The sequence below is a fragment of the Phacochoerus africanus genome, chromosome 11 (genome assembly GCF_016906955.1).
Source record: "Phacochoerus africanus isolate WHEZ1 chromosome 11, ROS_Pafr_v1, whole genome shotgun sequence".
Classification (NCBI taxonomy): Eukaryota; Metazoa; Chordata; class Mammalia; order Artiodactyla; family Suidae; genus Phacochoerus; species Phacochoerus africanus.
The window spans coordinates 105,090,914-105,098,003 of NC_062554.1; positions in this window are offsets into that span (position 1 = coordinate 105,090,914).

The following is a 7,090-nucleotide window of genomic DNA, read 5'->3' on the forward strand; positions in this document are numbered from 1 at the left end:
CCACAATTTAAACAGATTTTTAAAAAAGATAGCTAACACTTGTAAAATGCTTGGCATAGTGCCTGGCCCATATTAAGAGCTCAACAGATGGCAATTTTATTTACTGTTATAACCCAGTTGCTAGAGCCACATTGTATCCTAAGCAACCTTCCAGCTCCTGGACTGAGCTGCAGTCTCCTTGAGGCCTGGCTATGTGGTGGAGATTTTGAACTGCTCTGTTTCCTAGGGTGGCTCCCAAAAAACTCTGTAGCTTAAGACAGTCCTTCTCAGTTGACACATGGTGGTTGACTGCAGGGCCTCAAACTCTTCCCAAGTGTGCTGCCAAATTTTGGCAACATGTAATACGACTATGTTTTAAAGCATCTCTGTGGTTATGCAATTCCAGAAAGCAAGACTGCTAAACTGAGCACCCCCTTGAGGTGGTGCATCGTCAGAGTCCTGCCTGCTGCATGTCAGAGGTCAGGAGGTCAAAGGTGGAAGCTCCCGGCAGGCTGGTGCCAAAGAAAGGAGAACATGTGAGAACTTGGTCCACTGAGGAAGTAAGGTCACCCTCAAACAGTAGTGATGCAGAAAGGGACTAGGTACATCCCTGGATAACTGTGGATGTCATTTAAGCCCTTCGAGGATGTAGCCCTGAATCCAGTAATCCACAGAAAAACTGTCAATCACTGACTAAGGTCATCTGAAATGTCTCTATTCCTGGCAAGCCTAATGTTGGAATCACCGGTTCATAGCTATTGGAGGGGTTGTTTGTACAACAGCTAATTATAATAATAGCTAATAATTATGGAGCGCTACTCATAAACCAGGCATTGTGCTAATATTTCAGCCTCATTTCCACCCTAGGAGGTAGGTGCTATTACCATCTCCCTTTCAATGGATACAGCTGAGGCGCAGGGGAATTCAGTGACTTGCTAAAGGTCACACAGCCAGGAAGGGCTAGAGCCACAAAGAAGGATATTCTTATTCTCTTTCTAGAGGGAGGGCATGGCCCAGTGTTTGGGAGTTAGATGGAGGCAGGTTTTGCTAACCATAAGCAAAAATGTCCTTGCAGTAGAATGGGGAGTTTTAGAGAAAAGCAAATTCTCTCTAAGCAGAGACAGAAAGACTTCATATTTTAGGAGTTCCCATCGTGGCGCAGTGGTTAACGAATCCGACTAGGAACCATGAGGTTGCGGGTTTGGTCCCTGCCCTTGCTCAGCGGGTTAACGCTCCGGCGTTGCCGTGAGCTGTGGTGTAGGTTGCAGACGCGGCTCGGATCCCGCGTTGCTGTGGCTCTGGCGTAGGCCGGTGGCTATAGCTCCGATTCAACCCCTAGCCTGGGAACCTCCATATGCCGCGGGAGCGGCCCAAGAAATAGCAACAACAACAACAACAACAACAATAACAACAACAACAACAACAAAAAGACTTCATATTTTAGGAGAGATTCCCGCATTGGATGGCAGGTTAGACTAAATGCCTTTCAAGCTTCTTTCAAAGAACACAAAATTATTATAAATTTGGGTCTTTGTAGAACTTTTTTTTTTTTTTTAGGGCTGCATCTGTGGCATATGGAAGTTCCCAGACTTGGGGTCGAATGGTATCTGCAACTGCCAGCCTACACTACAGCCACAGCAACACGGGATCTAAGCTACATCTGCAAACAACGCCAGAGCTTGCAGCAACGCCAGATCCTTAACCCACTAATCGAGGCCAGGGGTTGAACCCGTATCCTCATGGATATTAGTTGGGTTCTGCTGAGCTACAATGGGAATGCTGGGTCTTGGTAGAGCCTCTAAAGGGGGTGTGTGTGTGCTAGACTGTGTGCTTATTTTCTTGTAAATACGAACCTCCAAACTTCAGAGCATAATGTGATGTGGAAGCTATTTGAGTCCACTTTCACGTTGATGTTCCCGAATGTGTCAGAATGCTTGAGGCACAGGAAAATTATTTTCCCTCTGGGTCGGGCTTGTTTTCTTTTAGCCTTTTAGCTGACACTAGTTGTAAAGGGTCTTTCCGACTGTCAAGAAAATACTTTTCGAAGCTTTAGAAGAGAAATAATTGCATTAAATGTTCTCCCACATTTATGTAATTTCAGATCCGATCTTTTCATCTGGGTTTTCCTGCCACACCTCCTACAAATGGCGTGTGAAGTGTGAAAATTCCATGTGTGGCATTAACAATGGCGTTTGATAGCAGAAGGGCTGTTTAGAATCTGCCCTTTAGACTGAAATGATATATCTGGCTTTGTTTCCAGGGTTACAGAAACTTCTTTCGTCTATTTCCATGGCTCTGTCCAGTGGAAATGCATTACTTTCTGCATTTCAGAAAGCAGAGCCCTGCTCCCACCCTCCAGGATAATGGGGACATACGGTGGAATCTCTACTTCGAGTTGGCTTCAGTTGAGCCTTTTCTATTACTTGGTGAAACTATTTTTTGTTAAGAGTAGTTTTAGGTTTATAGCAAAACAGAGTAGAAAGTACAGAGGTCCCTTATACCCCCTACCCCTATCCATGCACCACCTGCCCCATTATCAATGTCCTGCCAGAGGGTACATTTGTTATAACTGATGAACCTACACGGAAATACCACAGTTATCCACAGTCCTTACTTTACAGGATGGTTCATTCTTGGTGTTGTCCATTCCATGGGAATGGACAAATGTATCATGACATGAACCCATCATCTTAAACAGAGTCATTTTACTAAACCTGAGAGTCGCCTGTGCTCTGCTTCTGCATCCCACTCACCCTCCAGCCCTGGCAATCACAGCTCTTTTTATTGTTTCCATAGTTTTACCTTTCTCAGAAGGTCATATAATTGGAATTGTGCAGTCCATAGCATTTTCGGATTGGCCTCTTTCACTTAGTAATAGGCATTTAAGCTTCCTCCACACCTTTTTGTTTCCTGATAGCTCATTTCTTTTTAGTGCTGCATAGTAGTCCATAGTCTGGATGTACCACAGTCTATTTATCCATTCACCTGTGGAAGGACATTTTAGTTGCCTCCAACTTTTGGCAATTATGAATAAAACTGCCATAAACACCCATGTGCGGGTTTTTGTGTGGGAGTAAGTTTTCCATTCATCTGGGTAAATACTAAGGAGCATGACTGGCTGGATCATATGGTAAGATTATATTTAGTTTTGTAAGACCACAAATGGTCTTCTAAGGTGGCTGTACCATCTTGCATCCCCACCAGCAATGAATGGGAGGATGTGGAATGTTGCTCCACATTCCTGGTGAGCATTCAGTGACGTCAGTATTCTGGATTTTGGCCATTCTAACAGGTAATACTAGTATCTCACTGTTGTTTTAATTTGCAATTCCCTAATGACATAAGAAGCTGAGAATCTTTTCATGTGCTTATATTTGCCATCTGTGTATCTTCTTTGGTGAGATGTCTGTTTATATCTTTTGCCTGTTTTATTTTATTTTTTCTTTATTGGCCATCCTGCAACATATGGAGGTCCCAGGCCAGGGATCAGATCTGAGCCACAGTCGAGACCTAAGCTGCAGTTGTGGAAACGCCAGATTCTCAACCCCCTTTGCTGGACTGGGGATTGAACTTGCGTCCCAGCGTGCCCAAGACACTGCCAATCCCATTGTGCCACAGCAGGAACTCCCTGCCCATTTTTTAAATCAGGTTACTTGATGTCTTATTGTTGAGTTTTAGAAGTTCTTTATTTTGGATAACAGTCCATAACAGATAGGTCTTTTGCAAATATTTTCTCCTACTCTGTGGCTTGTTGTCTCATTCTCTTGAACACATACTGTTTTAACAGTGCTCTGTTAAATGTTTAATAGGCATATAAAATAGATTTAGGACAGAATTTCTCACTTTTAAGTTGCTTATTGGGAAATATCTATTTCCTGGATGCAGGAAGATGCCCATTGCTTTTATTGGTTACTATTCAAGCTCTTAAGTGGATCATGGGAGGGGTAAACACTCTAGAGAGCTGGTATATTTAAGAAAGCTTGCTTGGATATTGTTTATGCAGTGAGAATTCCACGGTAAATCATATTCTGGTGGTTTATGTACAGAAAAGCTTGGAACACTGACTTGTCTGGGAAGACAAAAGGTCTTTAGTATTCAAAGAAATGTTTGTGACTGATTTTTATTTATTCTTTTGCACACCATTTTCACAGGTATTATCTCATTTGGTGATGGTACGATGACTTATTCAAAGAAGAAATATGGCAATTTGGCTAAGAGAAAGAAATGTTATATGTCTGGCTATTTTTTTCCTACTTTGAAAGATTTAAAAATATTTAACAGAAAGGGATCATTTCTAAGTAGCAGAGAGTGACAGGTAGTACACCTCACGTGATTTTACATCTGGCGTCGGCACTTGCTCGTAGTGAATTACCTAACACCAGCCAATGAACGCGGCAGCTAATGATCACTAAGTGAATGTGTTTAAAATTAAACAAAACTCTTCAGCGTGTCCATTTGTAAACAAAACACAGGGCCTGAAGACCCAGTGTGAACTGGATGTCAGACACGCCTTACAGTCTGGATCCACCACATCCGCGGTGATCAGCTGGTGCCAAAGTCATTTTGGAGCATAATATCCAACACTAAATCTCAAATGAAAAGGAAATCCAGGTGTTCCTGTTGTGTCTCAGCAAGTTAAGAACCCTATATAATCTCCAGGAGGACTCGGGTTCGATCTCTGGCCGCGCTCAGTGGGCGAAGGGATCCAGCATTGCTTTGAGCTGTGGCACAGGTCACAGATGTAGCTCAGGTCTGGCATTGCTGTGGCTGTGGTGTAGACTGGCAGCTGCAGCTCCAGTTCAACCCCTATCCCAGCAACTTCTGTATGCTGCAGGTGTGGCCACAAAAAAATAAATAAATAAAAGGAAATTCAAACATTGAACTGAAAGCAGAAGAAGTATACTAGGGAGCTAGTAAGACAGACAGTGAGCTGGATCCAGTACCTAGGATGGGTATTCTCAACACTGTCCAGTCCCAAATAACTAGTCAGAGTGGCTGAGTGTGCATTGCTCAGAGAGAGGCAGAGAGGGCTTGACAGGGCAAGAAAGAAAGGGAACAAGGGGGATTGATATAAATGTTCTTTGCAACTGCCTGTGCTGTGAGGTTCCCAAAGGCAAAGATGAAAAAATAGGAGATGCAGGAGTTCCTGTCATGGCTCAGTGGTTAACAAACCCGACTAGTATACATGAGCACGCAGGTTCAATCCTTGGCCTCACTCCGTGGGTTAAGGATCTGGCATTGCTGGGAGCTGTGGTGTGGGTCGCAGACATGGTTCCAATCCCAAGTTGCTGTGGCTCTGGCGTAAGCCAGCAGCTGTGGCTCCAATTCGACCCCTAGCCTGGGAACCTCCATATGCCATGGGTGTGGCCCTAAAAAGACCAAAAAAAAAAAAAATAGGAGATGCAGAATACTAGGACTAGAGGTATCTGGGCCAGGGCTCTGGGTGGTACTGAGGCCACAGGTGTGAGGCCTCTGCAGGCCTGGGTTCCAGTCCTAGCTGGGTCCTTTCAGTTAGTTGTCCTTTGGGCAATTAGTTTAAACCTCTGGGTCTTGATTTCTTTGCTTATAAAACTGGCATAATAATTTCTGTCATTCAGGACTGCTGTAGGGATGAACAATAATTTACGTCAAATACCTGGCCCATGGTAGGAATTCAATAAAGGTTAAGTGATTAAAAAAAATTATTCAGCCCTTATTCACATGTTTGACAATTCTACTGTAAGGAAAGCCCTAATGCACTTTAAATATATTTCTGCTTATACTGCTTTCCTTGGAAATGCAATACTATGCTAATGTGTTATCTCCTAAAGAGTATTATTTAGCATGTATCCTCTAGATGCTTTCAATTACAAGTTGCAAAACCCCCAACTCAAGCCTGCTTTGAAGAAAAGAGTGAATTTATTGATTCATAGAACTGTAAATTCCTGCAATAAAATTAGCTTCAGGAAAAGCTTGACCGATCAGTACCAATGTATTGAAAGATCCAGTTTCTTTTCGTTTCTGTTCTGCCACCCATGGCATCAAATTAATTCCAAGTCCGCCTTTATAGCTGCAAAATACTCCACATCTTAGGGCATGGCTCCCTTTCTCAAGGTTACCTCAAGGTCCAGAATGAATGCTGGAGCTCTAATCATTGCATCTACATTCTAGGCAAGAGGAAGAAATACAAAAAAGTCTCTCTCTCTCTTTTTTTTTTTTTTTTTTTTTTTTTTTTTTTTGCTTTTTAGGCCCATACCTACGGCAAATGGAGGTTCCCAGGCTAGGGGTCAAATCCAAGCTACAGCTCTCAGCCTATGCTGCAGTCACAGCAATGCAGGATCTGAGCTGCATCTACAACCTACACCACAGCTCACAGCAACAACAGATCCTTAACCCACTGAGCGAGGCCAGGGATCGAACCTTTAACCTCATGGGTCCTAGTCAGGTTCGTTAACCACTGTGCCACAACAGGAACTCCCACATGAGAAGGTCTTGCCTCTTATCTTGTAAAGAGATTCACTAGAAATACCACACAACCCTTTTGCTTATATCTCATCAGCTAGAATTTAGTCACATAGGGCCGTTACAAAGGACACTCAGAAATAGAACCTTTGCTGGACTCAAATATACTCAGTTGGAAACAGAATCACTCTTATTCCCAAGAAGAAAGGGAGAATGAATATTTGAAGGCAACCAGCAGCTGTTGCTACTGAAGGCCGCATGCTTTCTTATTTAGGACCAGTGAACACAGAATGTCTTTTTGGGGAGCTTCCACCAAAGAGAATTGATGTTTCCTTCTTGGAAGATCTCAGAAAACACCCCTCCTGTCTCATTGGCTTGGGTCTTGTACGCATCCCTGCATCTCTCATTGTAGGCCAGGGTCAGGGGAGATGGTCAATGCCGACTGGCTTGAGCACATGACCACCCACTCCTGGATCTGGAGACCACAGTTTTCCAGAGCGCTGCTTACCAATGAGGCTTCCCCTGGCCACATCCCTGCCACACTCAAGGGCCCTTTAGGAAAAGAGAAGGCGCAGTGGACATCAGTACAAAGTCTTCTTCCCTCTATGCTCCCCCACAGCACTCTTTTCACTATACTGAACAATTCTACGTTTTTTAAACTCTTGGTAAA